The sequence below is a fragment of the Moschus berezovskii genome, chromosome 27 (assembly GCF_049115385.1).
Source record: "Moschus berezovskii isolate FMDL1 chromosome 27, NW_MosBer_1.0, whole genome shotgun sequence".
Lineage (NCBI taxonomy): Eukaryota > Metazoa > Chordata > Mammalia > Artiodactyla > Moschidae > Moschus > Moschus berezovskii.
Window position 1 is genome coordinate 42774983 of NC_142486.1, and position 22843 is coordinate 42797825.

The window sequence follows — 22843 nt, forward strand, 5'->3', positions numbered from 1 at the left end:
GAACTGAACATACATAAAAATTTCAGTCTTTTATAATATGCCAGATAGATTTATTTTGTTTCAAAGGGATTTATTTAAGAAATACTAACAGAAATGATGGAAGAAATGAAAGAAAGGGGGAAAAAAAGAAAAACAGTTGTTTAAGAAGTAAAAATGAGAAAATAATTCAATAATGGGAGATGTTACTCAGGGTTTAACATGATAGAGTTTTAAATAAAGCTTAATTTTCTCCAAGCCAATAGATGTTTATGGCACATAGAGAGAGATTCTGAAATTTATAACTATCCGGTGTTGCATAAATTGATCAAATTGAAGTTCAAACTTCTGTCTCAAGCAACAGCACTCAGTTTTCGCTCTGTGGGATAGAAATGTTTTGCTTCTTGTTAAAGACTAATGGCCTAATTTAGGATTTTTTCAGCTTGAAATAATGATGTGAAGTGATATAACCTGAGCCATCATACTAGACTGAAAGGAAATTTGCTATTGTGTCAAACAATTAATTTGATGCTCTGGAATAAAAATGAGCAAGGAGACATTTTTGGCATATATAATTATAATCAATGTACTTAATAATGACCGCAATATTTTATGAGATACTGAGATGCTTTTATAATTATCAATGTCTCAAATCCCTCAATCTGCCTGTGTTTTTAAAAATAAAGTGTCTATTTTCCCACTGTCCTTAAGGATATACTTCAGCAGAATGGGCGTGAGACTTGTAACATATTTTTATAAATCAAGTCAGATGTCTATGACTATCAACCCAGTTTAAGGAATCATAGCCCATATATGGTTATAGCTAGTTTTTTATGTACACAGTTTTTCTGTTGGCATTGCACTTTTATACAGTCCCTTTGGGAGCAAGAATCCTCCAGTCATTTAGTGTTACCCAGTTCAGTTCAGTTCAGTTGCTCAGTCGTGACCGACTCTTTGCCACCCCATGAATCACAGCACGCCAGGCCTCCCTGTCCATCACCAACTCCCGGAGTTCACTCAAACTCATGTCCATTGAGTCGGTGATGCCATCCAGCCATCTCATTCTCTGTCGTCCCCTTCTCTTCCTGCCCCCAATCCTTCCCAGCATCAGAGTCTTTTCCAGTGAGTTAACTCTCCACATGAAGTGGCCAAAGTATTGGAGCTTCAGCTTTAGCATCGGTCCTTCCAATGAACACCCAGGATTGATCTCCTTTAGAATGGACTGGTTGGATCTCCTTGCAGTCCAAGGGACTCTCAAGAGTCTTCTCCAACACCACAGTTCAAAAGCATCAATTCTTTGGCAATCAGTTTTCTTCACAGTCCAACTCTCACATCCATACATGACCACTGGAAAAACCATAGCCTTGACTAGACGGACCTTGGTTGCAAAGTAATGTCTCTGCTTTTTAATGTACTGTCTAGGTTGGTCATAATTTTCCTTCCAAGGAGTAAGCGTCTTTTAATTTCATGGCTGCAGCCAGTGTTACCCAAACCCTTTCTAAATGTCTCCAAGTTCCACTTAGAGGAAAACCGACAACAGCAAAGTACAGCGGACCCTCATTTCACAGATTCTGTATTTGTGAAATTGCCTCCTTGAGAAAATTTATTCGCAGCCCCCCAATCAGTACCCACAGTGCTTTCACAGTCATTCTTGGGCATATGCAGGGGCAGAAAGTTTGAATGACCTGACACTCACATTCACAACTGTGGATGCGCAAGGCTACACTCTGCTGTCTTGTTTCAGCTCTTATTCTGTAAAAGCATGCCTTTTTCTTGTTCTACTTAGTGCCATGTTTTTCTCATTTTTGTGCTTTTGGTTGGTGATTTTGCATTTTGAATGGCCCCCAGATGTACTGCTGAAGTGCTTCCTAGTGTTCCAGAGTTCAAGATGGATAGGACACCTCTTGCAGAGAAAATGCATGTATTAAATGGATGTGTGTGCCTGCGTGCTAAGTTGCTCAGTTGTATCAACTCTTTGTGACCCTGTGGACTGTAGCCCACCAGGCTCCTCTGTCCATGGGATTTCCCAAGAAACAATACTGGAGTGGGTCACCATTTCCTCCTCCAGGGGATCTTCCCAACCCAGGGATTAAACTTGCACCTCTGAAGTCTCCAGCATTGCAGATGAATTCTTTACCACTAGCACCACCTGGGAGAGGCACGCACGTATACTAAGTAGATTACACACACCTCAGAATAATTATGCCTGCTGCCTTAATAGAATGAGATTCCAGTGAAAGAGGGTTTCTTAGTTTCCCCATTATCTTGGCTTCTTCAGGATCTTGTGCAGAGCCTCGAAGATGAGCACAAAGGACAGAATGAAACACATTGGGCATGTGTCTCACGGAAGGCAGAATTTGAGCCCATAATCCATGCTAAATGTTGCATCTTATTGTCACAAAGAGAAAAACGTCCTAGGAGTGTTATATCTTGAGAAGAATATTCATCCTCTCTCTGGGAATAAATAGCATTGTCAATGCTGGAAAGCCACCAAATCAATCAGCGTCATATGTTTTGATCTATAAAATGGGAAACTGTTATCTGTCCCTTACCTTATCTGTCCCTTCCTTCTACCCTGAGATACGTATGAATATTTAATGACGTACTAGTGGCAGAAGCAGTTTCAGATGCTTAGGGACATGGAGTCCTTCCCCTTTCCCCATCACTATTCAGTAGTTTCTGTCATTTTGTCAATGCTTCATTCAACATTTAGAATTTAATGATTTGTTTTTAAAACTAAATTCAAATAGAATTCTTCATAGCTCAGGTTTTTCTGCTTGTCTTGCCCAAACTTATGAGAGCTGGACCATTTCTAAGATCTATCACTGAAATTTAAAGGAGGAGTTTCTTTAACTTGTATTTTATACGTTTTCTCTGAGTTCATTTTAGCCTAATATCTCTCTGCATCAGAATGAAATATGAAAACAAAGAAAAACAATTCTGTAAGTAGCAATCAATGGAATAAATATTTTTTTAAAGAGTTAAAAAATTTTCTTTGCATATTCAGCTTGAGGTCATTGGACGATACTTAAAATTCTGGCTTTATCTTCTCCCAAAAGTGAATAGTTTAGCTTTTGAAATGGCTGGCAGGAAAATTTAAGAGCTACATTTTATATTAGAGCAATTTATTTTGTTTTTATGATGTGATACATTTTAACACTTGATAAGCTCAATGAGAAAACTCTTGTGTGAAGCATTTACTCAATAAATATTGATGGGGGTTGATTTACAGCATTGTGTGCCCTGTCAGATGCTTATGTTTTAGGGAAACCAATTTAAAATGGTAAAACGCTGACGAATTTTACTTCCAAGAGCATGCTTCTTTCAGTCCACCAACTGCATGGATTACAAATGAAAATTTATTTCTCACAGCTCTAGAGGCTGCGAGTACAGGATCTAGGGGCCAGGAGATCTGGTGTCTGGTGAGAACTCACTTTCTGGTTCATAAACCCCATCTTTTTGATGTAACCTTATGTGGCAGAAGGGGCAAGGGAGTTCTCTGGAGTCTCTTTTATAAGGAAAGTGGGAAAAGCTGGCTTCAATAAAAAAACTAAGATCATGGCATCCAGTCCCATCACTTCATGGCAACTAGATGGGGAAACAATGGAAACAGTGACAGATTTTATCTTGGGTTCCAAAATCACTGCAGACGGTGACTGAGGCCATGAAATTAAAAGACGCTTGTTCCTTTGAAGAAAGCAATGACAAACCTAGATAGCATATTAAAAAGCAGAGATGTTATTTTGCCAACAAAGACCCCTATGGTCAAAGCTGTGGTTTTTCCAGTAATCATGTGCAGATGTGAAAGTTGAACAATAAAGAAAACTGAGCATTGAAGAATTGATGCTTTTAAATGTGATGTTGGAGAAGACTCTGGACTACAAGGAGATCAAACCAGTCCATCCTAAAGGAAGTCAATCCTGAATATTCATTGGAAGGACTGATGCTGAAGCTGAAGCCCCAATGCTTTGGCCACCTGATGCGAAGAGTCGACTCATTAGAAAAGACCCTGATGCTGAGAAAGATTGAAGGCAGGAGGAGAAGGGGACGACAGAGGATGAGGTGGTTGGTTGGCATTACTGACTCAAGGGACATGAGTTTGCACAAACTCTGGGAGATAGTGAAGGACAGAGAAGCCTGGCGTGCTGCAGTCCATGTGGTTTCAAAGGGTCTGAGCTTAGTGACTGAACAACAACATAAATGTGTGTTGACCAACTGTATCTGCCTCTTTGCCCCATGGACTGTAACCCACCAGGCTCCTCTGCCTATGGAATTTTTCAGGCAAAAATACTGGAGTGGGTTGCCATGCCCTCTTTCAAGGGATCCTCCTGACACAGGGATCGGACCCACGTTTCTTATGTCTCCTGCATTAGCAGGTGACTTTTTTACCACTAGCACCACCTGGGAAGCCCAAGGGCTCAGTTGAGTCATTCCAAAAGCAGAAACATTTTTTTTTTAAAGGTTTTGTGTTGTAACAGCATGATTGGTTAAGTATCTATCTTCTCTATCTGACCTCTTTGACGTAAGTAAGACTCATTGTACATGAAAACTGATTTGTTTCTTAAAACTGGATTTATATAATTTGTTAGCCCTGAATCACATTAGAATGATAAACCCAAACAACAACTTTCTAGTAGAGTATAGTCTAGTGTCCTCAAAAATGTTGACACTAAAACTGCTTGAACACTTGATAAAGCAAACAATTTCTTTTAACTAAACACCTCACCAGTCCTACAAATGTCACTGATCAAAGCCAGTAGTGTTAGGGATTTAAGCTGAAAGTAAATAGCACACTGAAGCAGGGAAGATTCTTTAGCCATAAAACTATAATCCTCTCTTAATATATGGGATTTCATTGCTTCACCAGAGTTGAGAGGCGTAGTTTTGCTAGTAAGTGGATAAAAGCATCAGAAGGAAGGTGACAAAGATAATGCCAGGGTGTTTTTTAAAAGTAGAACTAAGGAATCCTTGCTTGGCACTAGGTGCTCCACTTACCTTAGGAGGTTTGTAAAATAACAATCAAATAACTACATTTCTCTTTTATCAAATGCAAGTGATCTTACTATATTTAAGTGTCAAATGACCTCCCTATGAATGGAATAGATATGTTGCTAATAATTTGCACCTGTTTAATTTCTAGGTTAAAGTTGGTAACAGTGCATTTATGTGGTGAGTGAAGTGTGATCCTCTAGTTAAACAGAAGCATTACTTGAGTAATGAGATACATATAGAGAAAATAATAAAAAATAGCTATGCACAGAGTCAGAAATGACATAAAATGCTGGAAAGTTTGTATACTTTTAAATTTTAAATGAGCCATCACTTAAAATGCAGCTCCATTTCCCCCATCCCCTAGTTCCCTGCAACCATCATCCTTGAAAACAATCTTGATAGATCCTGATTCTTTGCAGAGAGCTTTCCCTAATTCACTCAGTGGGTCTTGTTTCTTTCCTATGATTCTATAGTTTGTGATTTCCTCTTCAATTAAAGTGTTTATAACAGTTGTGCACTGGCTTACTGATAACTGTGGAATTCTTTCCCACAGTAGCTAAAGCAAAAGAAGCAACTTTCTCCATTCCCCGTCCTCCTGTACTGTTTCCAGTCCCGTTGGTTGTCAGAACGAAAAAGAAGAGGTTTGGATGCAGTGGATACAGATTCCACGCTCTTCTTTCCTCCCCAGATTCCTCTAGCCAACCACGCACCACCACAGCCACCGTCATAAGCCACACTCTCTCCCCTCCCCTCCCCAAATGTGTTCAGGAGAACCAATGCTTTCCATCTCTGAGAGACACGCATTACAATATCTTATCAAACTCCCATTTTTATCATTTAGATAATACGCTACATTAAAAATAGTAAACTTTGGGAGGAAACAACTCCACCTCCCAAATCTCATCTAAGTATGTTTTTGGCCTTTTCTAACCCAGCTTAACCAAGTTGACAGTGGACCCATCTGACACAACTTCCTTAAGCTTCAGCTCTCTCCTAGGGATGGGGTGAAGTGTAAATGAAATAATTAGGCACTTAATTCACTAAAATTCAGTTCCATTTTAGTAAGTTTGCTTTTTCTTGGTCGTACTGTTACAAAATAATCAATGTGTCCATTTTAAGGGAAATGGCCTCATTGACACCAGAGCAGGAGTGTTTTATGATGTGTGCTTGTGTGCTAAGTCACTTCAGTCATGTCTGACTCTGTGCAAAGCTATGGACTGTAGCCTGCCAGGCTCATCTGTCCATGGGATTCTCCAGACAAGTATACTGGAACGGAGAGCTATGCCCTCCTCCAGGAGATCTTCCCAACCCAGGGATCGAACCCATGTCCCTTACATCTCCTGCATTGTCAGGCATGTTCTTTACCATTAGCGCCACCGGGGAAGCCCATGTTTTATTATAATTGTAATTAAATGTTAATATAAAAGGAGAAAGAGATTTCTTAAATTTATATGATTAGGAAAACACAGTAAATTTTAAAAGAACCCAACAACTAAATTAACAAATGTATCTAATGTGAGAGATGCTGAAATAAATTTTCTCTTCCAAAATTGCCTCTGGGCACAGTGCCATGTTCTCTGTGTGATGACTGAATTCTGCCACTTATTTCTCCATGAACTTCAGAGAGATAGGCTCAGCACACCATGCCAAGACATTATTTGACTTTCAGTTGGCTTAAATCAATCGTATTACAGTTCTCTTTTCTTTACAAGAGGATCCAAAGAATTCATAAACACAAATTGAATCTAGAACAATAAAAATATCTGATAGAATTTGGATAGAGAATAGTCATGCAGATGATCTAAAATGATATTATTATCTATTCATTGTTTTTGATAATTTTATTTTTCACTATGGATATATTTTTGTGATATATTACATTGTTATAGGTTGAATTCATTTTTTACAATGTATATATATTTTAAATAATTGTTCCCTATTAATAAAACTGTAAGTTCCAGAACCTTATTTTTAAAATGGTGCTATGCATGAAAAGATGCTCAACATTGCTGATCATTAAAGAAATTCAAATCAAAACTGTGGTGTACCACCTCACACCTATCAGAATGGCCATCATTTAAAAGTCTAAAAATAACAAATGCTGGAGAGGGTGTGGAGAAGAAAGAACGCTTCTACAATGTTGGAGGAGATGTAAATTGGGCAGCCAGAATGGAAAACAGTATGAAAGTTCCTCAAAAAACTAAAAACAGAATTTCATCTTGATCCAAAAATCCCACTCCTGGGCCTCTATCTGGAAAAAGCTATACTTCGGAAAAATACACGCACCCTTATGTTCACTGCAGCACTGTTTACAACAGCCAAGACATGGAAACAATGTAAATACCATCAACAGACAAATGGACTATGTGACACATATAGACTATGTGACACATATATGCAATGGAATACTACTCAGCCCTAGAAAAGAATGAAATGATGCCATCTGTGACCTCATGCAGGGACCTAGAGTTTATCATATGAAGTGATGTAAGTCAGAAAGAGAAATACCAAAGGATATCACTTATATGTACTTCCCAGGTGGCACCACTGGTAAAGAGCCTGCCTGCCAATTCAGGATACATAAGAGATGTGGGTTTGATCCCTGGGTCAGGAAGATCCCCTGGAGAAGGAAATTGGAGAATCTGCATGGACAGAGGAGCCTGGTGGGCTACAGTCCACGGGGCTGCAAAGAGTCGGACATGACTGAAGCGACTTCACATGTCTAACTTATATGTGGAATCTAAAATATGACACGAAGGAGATTATCTATGACACAGAAACAGACTCACAGGCGCAGAGAACAGACTGTTGTTGCCAAGGGGCCGGGGGCTGGGAGGGGCGGTTGGGACTTTAGGGTTAGCAGATGCAAACTATTATTTGTATGTACAAATGAACACACCAGAAGCTAATGCAACATCATAAATCACCTATACTTCGATAAGGGAAATTTACAAAACGGTGCTGTGAGTATCCTTGCATGTGTCTCCTTGTCTTAATCACCAGATGTACAGCAGGGCACAGTTACCTCCAGGTGCATATCGCACACTCTCGTTTTTATTTGTCTCTCTGTCTCTGTCTCTCATCACTTCCAGTTCACCCCACATGTAGTTCACATCTATGCATTCACACTCCAAGCGTTAGATCACTGCTTTATAAAATAAAAGTCATACTATATGTAAGTTAGAACGGCTACCATCACAAACAAACAAAAAAAACCCGAGCAACTCTTCATTGTAGAGATTTAGTATTCTCTGGACCAATTTCTGGTGAATGTGATATGAATAGTAGCTTGACTGAGCAATAATAGATATGTCGATTTCCTTCGTAAACCTACATTGGAGACCTGTCTTCGCTGGGAATAACCACTGGGATGGAAATTGAGTCACTTGATGAGAATGCCCTTTAATGAACTGTGTTTGCAATTTCCTAAATGGCAGGAGTGAGGGTGGAGCGTAATTACACCTCCTCCCTAAATGATGGGAAGATGTTCACTAATCAGGCCTAAATGCTTTTATGTACTACTGTCATTACTAGGAAAAAAAATTAAAATCACCTTAACTAAGGATTAAGCGTATGTGAGGACAGAAAGGCCATCGCTGGGCCCAGCCGTTCACTGTTCTTTGTAATCATATTTCTGTACATTAAACGGCAAGAGCAACATGCTCAGATCAGGGGGTTGCGTTAATACCGTATGGCAGCAGAGCAGAGCACTGGCTTCCTGATCTACTCGCTGAAATACTTTCTTGCAAAAACATTAGAAGATGTAGTGCCTCTGGTCCACTTGATTGCAGGCTGTAGTCTCTAAATCAGTTAGGTTGGCTGAGCCTCTCAAGCTGAGTTGAATGCACAGTTAGTGGCAATGACAGTGAAGGTCCTCTCCACACAGCCTTCTAAGCTATTTACTGTTTCATTCATTAAATGTGTGAATTAGAAAAATCACTTAACCTAGTATATGTACATTGTGCCACTTATAAATGGGATACAGTAGGCAGTAGGGAGCAGCAAGCCATCACTGCTACTGCATCAACAGTATCAATGCAATTTTAAAAGTTGCAGATTTAAAGATACCAGAAAGCTTTTTTAAATAAAAATTTTATTACTGTATAGTTGATGTGCATTGTTGTGTGAGTTTCAGGCAGGCAGCGAAGTGAATCGGTTATATATATACATTTGTTGTTGTTTAGTTGCTAAATCCTATCTGACTCATTGTGACCCCTCCACTCTCTTCTGGAGTTTGCTCAAACTCATGTCCATAGAGTCGGTGATGCCATCCAATCATCTCTTCCTCTGTCATCCCCTTCTCCTCCTGCCTTCAATCTTTCCCAGCGTCAGGGTCTTTTCTATTGAGTTGGCTATTCGAATCAGGTGGCCAAAGTATTGGAGCTTCAGCTTCAGCATCAGTCATTCCAATGAAAATTCAGAGTTGATTTCCCTTAGGATTGACTGGTTTGATTTCCTTGAAGTCCAAGGGACTCTCAAGAGTCTTCTCCAGCACCACATTTGGAAAGCATCAATTGTTCACTGTTCAGCCTTTTCTAAAGTCCCTTGGAGTAGGAAATAGGGAAATACTCACTCCGGTATTCTTGCCTGCAGAATTCCATAGGCAGAGGAGTCTTGTTTCCTACAGTCCAAGGGGTTGCAAAGAATTGGACATGACTGAACACACATGCACACACACACATTTTTGTTTTGCAAGTGCTTTTGCTTGAGTTTCTCGTGGAAGGTGCTGAGTACACTTACTTCAGTTCAGTTCAGTTGCTCAGTCGTGTCCGACTCTTTGCGACCCCATGGACCACGGCACTCCGGGCCTCCCTGTCGATCACCAACTCCCAGAGTCCACCCAAACCCATGTCCATTGTGTCGGTGATGCCATCCAACCTTCTCATCCTCTGTCGTCCCCTTCTCCTTCAGCCCTCAATCTTTCCCGGGATCAGGGTCTTTTCAAACTATTCAGCTCTCTGCATCAGGTGGCCAAAGTATTGGAGTTTCAGCTTCAACGTTAGTCCTTCCAATGAACACCCAGGACTGATCTCATTTAGGATGGACTGGTTGGATCTCCTTGCAGTCCACGGGACTCTCAAAAGTCTTCTCCAACACCACAGTTCAAAAGCATCAATTCTTCGGCGCTCAGCTTCCTTTATAGTCCAACTCTCACATCCATACATGACTACTGGAAAAACCATAGCTTTGACTAGATGGACCTTTGTTGGCAAAGTAATGTCTTTGCTTTTTAATATGCTGTCTAGGCTGGTCATAGCTTTTCTTCCAAGGAGCAAGTGTCTTTTAATTTCATGGCTGCAATCACCATCCGCAGTGATTTTGAAGCCCCCCAAAATAAAGTCAGCCACTATTTCCACTGTTTCCCCATCTATTAGCCATGAAATGATGGGACCGGTTGCCATGATCTTAGTTTTCTGAATGTTGAGCTTTAAGCCAACTTTTTCACTTCTCCTCTTTCACTTTCATCAAGAGGCTCTTTAGTTCTTTTTCACTTTCTGCCATAAGGGTGGTGTCATCTGCATATCTGAGGTTACTGATATTTCTCCTGGCAATCTTGATTCCAGCTTGTGCTTCCTCCAGCCCAGCATTTCTCATGATGTACTCTGCATATAAGTTACATAAGCATGGTGACAATATACAGCCTTGACGTACTCCTTTTCCTATTTGAAACCAGTCTGTTGTTCCATGTCCAGTTCTAACTGTTGCTTCCTGATCTGTATACAGGTTTCTCAAGAGGCAGGTCAGGTGGTCTGTATTACATCTCTTTCAGAATTTTCCACAGTTTATTGTGATCCACACAGTCAAAGGCTTTGGCATAGTCAATGAAGCAGAAATAGATGTTTTTCTGGAACTCTCTTGCTTTTTCGATGATCCAGTGGATGTTGGCAATTTGATCTCTGGTTCCTTAAGAACCTATCAAATTGCTCAAATTCTTCTCTACCCCACTTGTGTGTCCTTTGTAGAACATGCTATTCTGCCTTTCACAAATTTACTGAGAGTCAAGCATTCAGATGTTATTATTTCATAACGGAGAACTACAGTGTGCGCTGTGGTCACTCAGTGCCTTACCTGGCAGAGGGGCTGAGCCACCCCGCAGGGTGGATCATGGCTCCCCAAATGCCAGTGTTTCAAAAGGGCTGGAACAGAAGTTGTCAGCCCCCTTAAAGGACAGCTTGGAAAGCATCCAGTGTCACTTCTTCCACAGATGATTCATTGACCATAGTAACAGACAAACTCAGCTTCCAAGTGGGAGGGACATGAAATTACAGATGGAATAATCTTAAAAGATGACTTAGTGTCCTTCTGACTTAAAAACTGAATCTTTCTTAACTAAGAAATTGGGGAGGCCACTTGCCAGGCAAAACCGAGATGGAGTCTCTAGACTGAGCTGCTCCGCACCATCCTCCTCTTCATAACCTTCTGGTCCCTCTCAGTGACCGTGCTGTTTGTGTCATGCACCGTCTGTATTGAATTCATCTTTTTCACAGATCAGAACTCTCGGTATGAAAGCATAAAGATGCTCAGTTTCTCCATTATTACTATCCTCAGTTTCTCCATTATTATTGTTTATATCTCCCTGCCCCGTGTTTGCAGTCATCTCCTTCCCCATTTGCACAGCTATGGTCCATTTTCTCTTTTACTGTTTTCTTGGCTTTGTTATGGCATGCACTGGCGACATGCCATGGCAGCGTCTCTGGTTCGTCCTGTCTCCCCAACAAGTGACAGCAGAAGTGGCCGTGAGCGCCTGGAAGTGGGTGGCGAGGACCACCTGCAGGATACGATTCAGACAAAAGGGCCCCTTCATGCATAAACAAAGCGACTTGGGGAACTTCTTGAGTCACCCACCATCTTTCATATTTCTCAATACAGCCATTGACAGTTTTATTATATTGCCATGTTATACCTCCAATTAACAAAGACAATTTTTCAACTTCGAAAGGCTCTATTGAAAAAACAGGGTCCATGCTCAAATTTATGTTCATCCCAAAGTCACAGTCTGGAGTTATGTACAGTGAAAGTGAAAGTCACTCAGTCGTGTCTGACTCTTTGCAACCCCATGGGATTCTCCAGGCCAGAATACTGGAGTGGGTAACCTTTCCCTTCTCCAGGGTATCTTCCCAACCCAAGGATCGAACCCAGATCTACCACATTGTAGGCGGATTCTTTACTACCTGAGCCACAAGGGAAGCCCGGAGTTATGTATAAGCTTATTCTAAATAATATTTGATTAGAAAATTTAAAGGAAGAACAAAATGAAAGTGTTGAGTCAGTTGTGTCCGACTCTGCGAACCTGTGGACTGTAGCCCACCAGGCTTCTCTGTGCATGGAATTTTCTAGGCAAGAATACTGGAGTAACTTGCCATTTCCTACTTCTGGGGATCTTCAGACCCAGGGATCGAGCTGACGTCTCTTGTGTCTCCTACACTGGTAGGCAGATTCTTTACCACTGAGCCACCTGGGAAGTTTATATCTTGAGAGAGATTTAATCCAATTTTTACGTGACTCCAGTGCTGTGCAGTATGTTTTAAGGCCAATAAGTCAGTGACTAAGTTAACTCTGTTTTCATCTGTGCTTCCCTAAAGCCCTGGGGCCATCTTTACAGAGGTAGAGGTTGGCCCCGAGAGCCTTCAGCCTGGATGTATTTGAAGAAACACAAGTCGGGCTAAGAGAAACCCTACCCAGTGGGTTATATTCTTTCTTTAAATGCAGTCTTCATTTTCCTTTAGTTCTTTATTTTCTTACAAAATCCCTCATCCATGCTCCGGGTGTGTTGCACTTGTTCATTCACGATCTCTTTCACCCATCCATCTGTTCATTTAGCAAATGTCCATTTCACTCTCACTCACCGTCAAGCACCATCCTCAAAAGCAGACCGAGATCAAAGTTATGTAACCAAATGGGGGTCTGGCTGCTTGGTGCTCAAAAGCCATAAAAGAGGCCAGGCTGGTGGGAAGGAAAGTTTATTTCGGAGACGAGCAATTGGGGGTGGGGAGGAGGAGGGCCGCCACCAGTCCAGAGACTGACTCCTCCCTTGACAATCAGGGGGCAAGAGCTTTTACAGACAGAGGGCGGGGCTCCATGCAGAACTCCTCAGACCGCTCTGACCCTCATCTTCAGATTTGTTACCAGCGGTCTGACCAGCATCATCTTGATGGTTTCCTGTACAGCTAGTTTTCAGTTCCAGGCTCAGTTTGTTTCCATTTCCTTGAGGCCAGTTCTCAGAATTGTGGCTATGTCGTGGCTACAGTCTGGCCATTGTGTCATTAACTTCTCCCACCTGGTAGGGATTTCAGTATAAGACAGCTCATAGGATACGGTTCAGAATACTAGCTTTAGCCCTTGAGAAGAAACTAAAGGTCCTTGAGCAAGCTTAAAGACTGTATTATTATTATTTGGTCTTCTTTGACTCTTTTCCTTTGTTTCTGTATGTCCACACTTCTCTGATTAAACTTATTTGGCTAAAGTTTCTCTACAGACAAGAGGCAGGCAGACGACACGGGGGATGGCACCAAGGACCGTGGGGTCCTGCTCCATGTTATCGAGACATACCTCTCCTCCAATAGACTGCCTTCCAGCAGAAAGGGTATGTTACTAGAGAACTACGTGACAGTGTGATTTGTGCTCTGATAAAAGGATTGCCATGCATCCTGTTTAACAGGTACATGTCTTTATAACTGCCAAACTGATTTCCCATCTTTCCTGGGGTGAAGCCCCAAATTTCCTTTGGCAACCAAGTCTCCCCTGATCTGTTCATGCCATTTTGGATCATTTTGATTTAAAACAAGCAGAGTATCACATTTTCTTGGACCACAATTAGTTCTAGGAGGGTCTTGGTCAGGAAGGATACCATGGGGCTTCTAAGAGCTTCCATCCAGTGGGGAGAAGCTGAGTCATTTAAATCCCCAGGATGAAGCTACGGGACGATCCAATTGTGACCTGGGTTCTTAGGACCTGAGTCCCGGATCAAGCTGTGCCTGAGATCATTGTTACCTTTCCAGTCGTGGGAGCAAATAGATGACCTTTACTTTTAAAATAAATTTTATTTAGCATCTCTGCTGCATGTAAATGAGTGATTTCCAAAATACATTTGGAGATCACTTGTCATTTTACTATTAACCAGCATGCCCCAAGGCGTGCTTCTGTGCAAGTAATAGGTACTGTTCTGAACAGAAGACATGAAACAAAAAGTTACTGATTTCCAAACTCAAATTGTTTTTGCCAGCTCATCTGGGACTATGCTTTTTGAATGTCATTTGAAATTTTAAGGAGTCCAAGAGCAATCTGTATAGGCAATGCTCGGTTGCTGTGTATATAATTTCTATAGGTGCTTAAAGAGATTACAGGATTGATTCAGATGCTTGATTTGATTTGAGTAAAGTAAGTCTGGGCCTCAGAAAACTTTGTTTCTTCAGAGACTATCCAATGCCATTCCTCAATGACAGGGGTTGATGAATGATTAGGAAATGCTTAGATGAAAGAACAAAGTGTCCCAGTGTAAGTCCTAGAGAATCAGAGAAAAGCAAATGCAAAATGATAGTTGCTTTTTTTCTTTTCTCTATAGATTATGTGGGCTTCCCTGGTGACTTAGTGGTAAAGAGTCCACCTGCCAGTGCGTGAGATGCTGGTTGGATCCCTAGATTGGGAAAATCCCCTGGAGGAGGAAAGGGCAACCCACTCCAGTATTCTTGCCTGGAGAATCCCACGGACAGAGGAGCCTGGTGGGCTATAGCCTATGGGGTCACAGAGAGTTGGGCATGCCTGAGCGACTAAACAACAACTATAGATTAAGTAACCCCCGCCATACAGTTTGTTGATGTGGCCTGAGGCAGAGAGAGTTAACAAATAAACCACAGGGGGAAAATGGAATAGGACATTTTTTTTTTCTTTTTAGTAAAGAGATATCACTGACTACCTTTCTATGTTATTGATCTGCTGGTCTGCAAATAAATAACACATTTTCCCATTTATAATATATTAGTGACTTCTGACAAGATGTTATTTGGATATTTAAGGAAATTTGAAGTAGAACACAAATATATTTGTAGCTCTCCAAGTATATTCAGTAGCATAATCTTGGTGAATGAGAGGCTTGAATGCTCATGGCATGAGTATATTTGCATGAAGGTCCTGCTCAGAGTAACAGGTGTCGGTGTCCCTTTGCACCTTCAGCAAGTCCCTTTTGTGTGTGAAAGGAATGTAAAGACCATATATTACCCATGATCTCCCCATATGCCAAGTAAGTATTTTTCAACTTACGGTATCTTTGCTTTCAACGTGATGAAATAGCATAAACCAGGAAAAACAGCATTAAATTATTTTTTAAAGTAGATTAACATTCTAGTTGTTTCCTATTATCATGAATTTGATTAATTATGCAAGAAGGCCAAGATAAATAAGCCATAAGAAGCTCATTTGATGCTGAAATACCACTTAGGACTGATTTGCTAATTAGGAGACAAGCTGTATTGACAATGCTCTTACTTCATGGGTGAATCCTCTTCAATTTCATTATTCTCAAGATCATGAAACTGACTAGAAAGTGTCTTATTAGACTACTTCTTAAAGTACAGTATAACAGCACTGAGTAATTTTTATTAAATTCCAGTCAAACTCCATTAAAGAAAAGTAGTATATACTTATATCTTTTGTCTAAACACATCCCACTTTTATTATTTCCATTGTGATATTACTCTGAGACAAAGAAAAAGTTATGTCTAATTACATGTTCACTGACTTTTGTCTTTTTAACTTTGGCTAAATATTCATTGTTCTCCTTAACTCTTGAATTTGTCTTTATTATGTGTGTGTGTGTGCTAGATAGCTTCAGTCGTGTCTGACTCTTTGAGACCCTATGGACTGCAGCCTACCAAGCTCCTCTGGCCATGAGGATTCTCCCATGCAAGAATACTGGAGTGGATTGCCATGCCCTCTTCCAGGGGATCTTCCTGACAAAAGGATAGCATTCTTGTATCTTGAATTTCCTGCATTGGCAGGTGTGTTCCTTACCACTGGCACCACCAGGGAAGCCCATCTTTAGTATATTTGTCATATTATTAAAAGTCATACTGATACACATACCAGCTTGGTTAAGTTATTTAAGACATCAGCTTTTTAGGAAGCATTTTTGTTCAGTTTCAAATGACCTATACAAGACAAATTTTGAAGCTGGTCAGTATCATGTGCACCTATAGTGATGACAACCAAACTTTTCAGGAGCTCCACTTGGAATGGCATTTGAGCTCGAGACCACAACAGGAAGGAGGGAAGGAAGGATTTATTTTCCAACCAGCACAGACGTCGGAGCTCATTATTCCGTCTATTTCCCAACTTTACTCCTATTACCTTAACGTCGACAGTTAAGAACTTCTAGAAGAGACAATGAAGGAAAAACAAAATCACTATGAACCCAGTACAAATAAATGTTGAGATGGGAGCTTTGGCCTTCTAATCTACCAGTAGGTGAAAGCATGATGCCAAATGCTACTGCAGGAGATTTTATCAATCCTGAAGGTGGAAATGTTGTTGGTCAGTCGCTAAGTCTGACTCTTTGTGACCCCATGGACTGCAGCACACCAGGTTTTCTTGTTCTTCATCATCCGCCAGGGTTTTCTCAGACTCATGTCCATTGAGTCGGTGATGCCATCCAAACATCTCATTCTCTGGCATCCCTTTCTCCTCCAGCCCTCAATCTTTCTCAGCATCAGGGTCTTTTCTAAATTGGCTCTTTGCATCAGGAAGCCAAAGTATTGGAACTTCAGCTTCAGCATCAGTCCTTCCAAAGAATATTCAGAGTTGATTTCCTTTAGGATGGACTGGTTTGATCCCCCTGCAGTCCAAGGGACTCTCAGGAGTCTGCTCCAACATCACAGTTTGAAAACATCAATTTTCCGGTGCTCAGGCTTCTTTATTACCCAGCTCTCACCTCCATATATGACTACTGGAAAAACCATAGATTTTACTATACTGGGCTTTGTTGGCAGAGTATGTCTGCTTTTCAATACTCTGTCTGGGTTTGTCATAACTTTTCTTCCAAGAAGCAAGCATCTTTTAATTTCCTGGCTGCAATCATTGTCCACAATGATTTTGGAGCCCAAGAAAATAAAATCTGTTACTGTTTCCATTTTCTCCCCTTCTATTTGCCATGAAGTGATCCCACTTACACTGTGACCATAGCCCATAACACCAACTCCTGCATCTGAGAGCAAACCTTTGTCTCTATGAGGAATGTTTGAGTCACACTTGAAGCTATATCGTGGACAAGCTTCTCGATAGTTCTTTGAGCATCTACAAGTGATTAAGATGCATGCAGATTTAAAAATTCCAAGAGGTAAAAACTTCCAGCTATGAAATAAATAAGCCACAGGGATGATTATACAGGATAAGGAATATGGTCAATAATATTGTAACAACTTCTTGGGGACAGATGGTTGCTACTTATTGTGGTGATCATTCATAATGTACGTAAATGTCTAATCACTATGTGGTATACCTGAAACTAACATAATATTGTATGTCAATGATATTTCAATGAAACAAGTAAAAATCCCAGGAAGTAAATAATTACCTTATGTGAAATCACTATGACAGATCCCTAATATTTGATGAGATTTGCGAAGCATTCTGAGTCTCCTCTGTCTACTCCTTAGAGCATTTTGGAGTTCTCCAGCAATCTCAACATGTCTGAACAAATATATTGGAAAAGAAACACTCTACAGAATGACTGAGCATACTACATAGAATGATTCAGCTGGAGGCAGAGGAAAAGGGACAGAGAAGAGGGAGTTACCTTTTGACAATGATTACTCTAGCAGAAGCTGCAGTTGCTTTTCTGTAGCTGAGCATCACTAAGAAACCCCAGTCCACCTCCACTACAGAACGCAAGAGCTACTGGGAAATTCTTCTGCAGCAACCTATTTTAATACGTCTCTTCCTGTGTTACAACTTTTGCAGGTTTTCTTTTCTCCTGATAATTTATTTGGGTTGATTACAGCTAACAAGTGGGAGAAATGAAGTCAACCTTCAGATTCTGGTTAATCAACAAAATGCTATAAATGCCGAACAAGAACTAAGCAATGTGAACTCTGAAGAGATGAGATATTTCTGTCTAACAGGGCTCTGAGCAGTGGTCCAACCTTGTCCTGAGGCACACACCTTTTGAACATTGACATCACTTCTCTTTGAATTTTCTGCAATTTTGTGACCTGTTCTGAAACTCCAAGAAGTTTTAACTTGAATATATGATCAAGTTTAACCTGTGTTGTGGAAATGTTTGAAAAATTAACCTTTCTATCATCAAGTTAGAGTAACTAAGGAAATGTTGCAAAATTCTGCTTAGTTAACAAGTACGCTAACAATATTTAAATTGTATTCAGTGCTGGCCATGATGGATTTTCCCTGTTACTCCAGTGTCACGATGTCAAGTGAGGTTTAACAGAATTTTAAACATCATTTTCACCCTTTTAATGATCCTAAGAAAACTTAGCATATGGGTTTCCTTCTGTGTTTCTTATTTGCCTGGATGCTTCAAGTTACATCGGTTGGAGCTGCCCTTGTTTGAAGCTGGGATTCCAGTGCGTCCATGCTGGTTCAGTAAAACAGATGTTACAGATCTGTATGGTGACACCATTTCTGGAACAGCGTTGATTCGTAGGTCCATGATCCAAGTTGTTTGCCTTTGTTTTTGTTTGATTCTCACAGGATGTGAACATTTATAGTGTGGGGAAAAAAAGTTTTTGGTTTTTTTTAAACAATAGAAATAGTCTTGCCACTCTGGTGTTTGATATAACCTGATTTTAAGAACAAAGTCGTCTTGCTTAATATCCACCTTTCTGCTCATGTGTCTGGGGTTTAATTTCATAGCTCTGTGGTGGTGACAGTCTTAAATGTGTGAATACAAATTGTAAATTGGTATTCACCTTTCGCTCTATCATTATGAAAGCTCCAGAGAAAATGGTGCCTGGAAAATGATTTTGTGTTCGTGCTACCTCCGCTTACATTTTTTTCTACCTTGATTCCTTGTACAAGTAGATGCATTTTCATTGAAAAAAGGTTCAGTGGTCTTTTTTCAATGATTGAGAATGGTGCTCAATCATGTACTCTGACCTCAATCTTCTTCCTGAAAAGAGTCACCATTGTCATGATGAGTTATAATCCTTCAAATATAAATACATATACATAACAACAGATATTTCTGTATCAATCAATCATTCAAGTACGTGTCTATATAATCTATCACATTTCGTTTTTCAAATATAAATGATATTGTATTGCTTCTTGCTTTTTTTCACTTAATCAATAATTTGTTGTGGAGATCGTTTCTATTTCTATTTATAGAATGTCATATATGTTAGATATGTATATGTTTCTCTTGGTAGAAATTCAGATAATTTACAACTTTCCTGCTTCAATCATTCATACAAGTACCTCATTATAAACATCTTCATATCTGTGCAAATATATTTTCACAAATAGGTACAAAGTTTTGAAAATTTTTGAATCTTTGCATGATATGTGAATAATATGTTGCTTTGGGAAACTTTTAATAAGCTAAGAAAATTTTCCCAGTAAAAGATATGTAACATTTAAAAAAATGTATCATATTGTCACAAAAATTTTTTGTATCTTCAAGCTTCTCATTTTTTCTAATCTGGCAGTTAAGAAAAATTATATTCCACTATTTACTTTTCATTTTACTGATTATTACTACAATTGAGCATCTTTTTCTAGGGTTCTTCAGTTCAGTTCAGTCTCTCAGCCATGTCCGACGCTTTGCAGCCATGGACTGCAGCGCGAGGCTTCCCTGTCCATCACCACCTCCCGGAGCCTACTCAAGCTCATGTCCATCGTGCAGGTGATGCCATCCAACCATCTCATCTTCTGTTGTCCCCTTCTCCTCCCATCTTCAATCTTTCCCAGCATCAGAGTTTTTTACAATGAGTCAGTTCTTTGCAACAGGTGGTCAAAGTATTGGAGTTTCGGCTTCAGCATCAGTCCTTCCAATGAATATTCAGGGCTGATTTCCTTTAAGATGGACTGGTTGGATCTCCTTGCAGTCCAAGGGACTCTCAAGAGTCTTCAACAGCACAGTTCAAAAGCATCAGTTCTTCGGTGCTCAGCTTTCCTTATAGTCCAACTCTCAGATGCATATGTGACTATGGGTAAAACCATAACTTTGACTAGAAGGACCTTTGTTGGCAAAATAATTTCTCTGCTTTTTAATATGCTGTCTAGGTTGGTCATAGCTTTTCTTCCAAGGAGCAAGCGTCTTTTAATTTCATGGCTGCAGTCACCATCTGCAGTGAGCCCTCAAAAATAAAGTCTGTCACTGTTTCCCCATCTGTTTGCCATGGAGTGATGGGACCAGATGCCATGATCTTAGTTTTCTGAATGTTGAGTCTTAAGCCAATTTTTTCACTCTCCTCTTTCATTTCCATCAAGAAGCTCTTTAGTTCTTCTTCACTTTCTGCCATAAGGGTGGTGTCATCTGCATATCTGAGGTTATTGATATTTCTCCTGGCAATCTTGATTCCAGCTTGTGTTTCATCCAGCTGAGCATCTTGCATGATGTACTCAGCATATAAGTTAAATAATCAGGGTGACAATATACAGCCTTGATGTACTCCTTACCTGATTTGGAACCAGTCTGTGGTTCCATGTAAAATTCTAACTATATGCAGGTAAATGCATACAGATTTCTCAGGAGGGAGGTCAGGTGGTCTGGTCTTCCCATCTCTTGAAGAATTTTCCACGTTTGTTGTGATCCACAGTCAAAGGCTTTGGCAGAGTCAATAAAGCAAAAGTAGATGTTTCTCTGGAATTCTCTTGCTTTTTCAGTGATCCAGCAAATGTTGGCAATCTGATCTCTGGTTTTCTGCCTTTTCTAAATCCACCTTGAACATCTGGAAGTTCACGGTTCACGTACTGTTGAAGTCTGGCTTGGAGAATTTTGAGCATTACTTTACTAATGTGTGCTGCTGCTGCTGCTGCTGCTGCTAAGTCACTTCAGTCGTGTCCGACTCTGTGTGACCCCATAGACGGAAGCCCATCAGGCTCCCCCGCCCCTGGGATTCTCCAGGCAAGAACACTGGAGTGGGTTGCCATTTCCTTCTCCACTAACGTGTGAGATGAGTGCAACTGTGCAGTAGTTTGAGCATTCTTTGGCATTGCCTTTCTTTGGGATTACAATGAAAACTGACCTTTTCCAGTCCTGTGGTCACTGCTGAGTTTTACCGATTTACTGGCATATTGAGTGCAGCACTTTCACAGCATCATCTGTTAGGATTTGAAATAGCTCAACTGGAATTCCATCACCTTCACTAGCTTTGTTCATGGTGATGCTTCCTAAGGCCCACTTGACTTTGCATTCCAGGATGTCTGGCTTCAGTTGAGTGATCACACCATCATGGTTATCTGTGCCATGAAGATCTTTTTTGCATAGTTCTTCTGTGTATTCTTACCACCTCTTCTTAATATCAACTGCTTCTGTTAGGTTCATACCGTTTCTGTCTTTTACTGTGCCCATCTTTGCATGAAATGTTCCCTTGGGATCTCTAATTTTCTTGAAGAGATCTCTAGTCTTCCCATTCTATTGTTTTCCTCTATTTCTTTGCACTGATCACTGAGGAAGCCTTTCTTATCTCTCCTTGATATTCTTTGGAACTCTGAATTCAAATGGGTATGTCTTTCCTTTTCTCCTTTGACTTTTGCTTCTCTTCTTTACTCAGCTATTTGTAAAGCCTCGTCAGACAACCATTTTGCCTTTTTGTCTTTCTTTTCCATGGGGATGGTCTTAATCACTGGTTCCTGTACAATGTCATGAACCCCCATCCATAGTTCTTCAGGCACTCTGTCCGTCGAATCTAATCTCTTGGATCTACTTGTCACTTCCACTGTATAATCTAAGGGATTTGATTTAGGTCATACCTGAATGGGCTAGTGGTTTTCCCTACTTTCTTCAATTTCAGTCTGAATTTGGCAATAAGGAGTTCATGATCTGAGCCACAGTCAGCTCCTGGTCTTGTTTTTCCTGACTGTATAGAGCTTCTCTGTCTTTGGCTGCAAAGAATATAATTAATCTGATTCCGGTGTTGACCATCTGGTGATGTCCACGTGTAGAGTCTTGTCTTTTTTTGTTGGAAGCAGTTATTTGCTATGACCAGTGCGTTCTCTTGGCAAAATTCTGCTGGCTTTGCCCTGCTTCATTCTGTACTCCAAGGCCAAATCTGCCTGTTACTCCATGTAACTCTTGACTTCCTACTTTTGCATTCCAGTCCCCTATAATGAAGAGGACCACTGTTTTGGGTGTTAGTTCTAGAAGGTCTTGTCAGGCTTCATAGAACCATTCAACTTCAGCTTCTTCAGCATTACTGGTCGGGGCATAGACTTGGATTACCACGATAGTGAATTATTTGCCTTGGAAATGAACAGAGATCATTCTGTCATTTCTGAGATTGTGTCTAAGTACTGCATTTTGGACTCTTTTGTTGACTATGATGGCTACTCCATTTCTTCTAAGGGATTCTTGCTCACAGTAGTAGATATAATGGTCATCCGAGTTAAATTCACCCATTCCACTCCATTTTAGTTTGCTGATCCCTAAAACGTTGATGTTCGCTCTTGCCATCTCCTGTTTGACCACTTCCTATTTGCCTTGATTCATAGACCTAACATTCCAGGTTCCTATGCAATATTGCTCTTTACAGCATCGGACTTTACTTCCATCACCAGTCACATCCACAACTGGGGGTTGTTTTAGCTTTGGCTCCATCTCTTCATACTTTCTGGATTTATTTCTCCACTCTTCTCCAGTAGCATACTGGGCACCTACCAACCTAGGGAGTTCATCTTTCAGTGTCCTATTTGCCTTTGCATACTG

At 40.5% G+C, this 22843-nt stretch overlaps 1 protein-coding gene and 1 long non-coding RNA gene across 3 annotated transcripts in view; one reads left to right on the plus strand and one right to left on the minus strand.

The window, feature by feature from the left end:
* The window catches only part of LOC148773719 (liprin-alpha-1-like), a 219025-nt gene that overhangs the window by 94537 nt on the left and 101645 nt on the right, over window positions 1-22843 (minus strand). The gene's annotated exons all lie outside the window — the stretch shown is intronic.
* The window catches only part of LOC129536011 (uncharacterized), an 85673-nt gene that overhangs the window by 56935 nt on the left and 5895 nt on the right, over window positions 1-22843 (plus strand). Inside the window, exons 4-6 of one of the 2 annotated variants that reach the window (XR_016036628.1) lie at window positions 13434-13552; window positions 15787-15962; window positions 17616-19196. This is a non-coding gene — a long non-coding RNA (uncharacterized LOC129536011). Of the gene's footprint in view, window positions 1-13433; window positions 13553-15786; window positions 19820-22843 lie in introns of those variants that run through there. The other variant, XR_016036629.1, reaches the window with a different exon arrangement.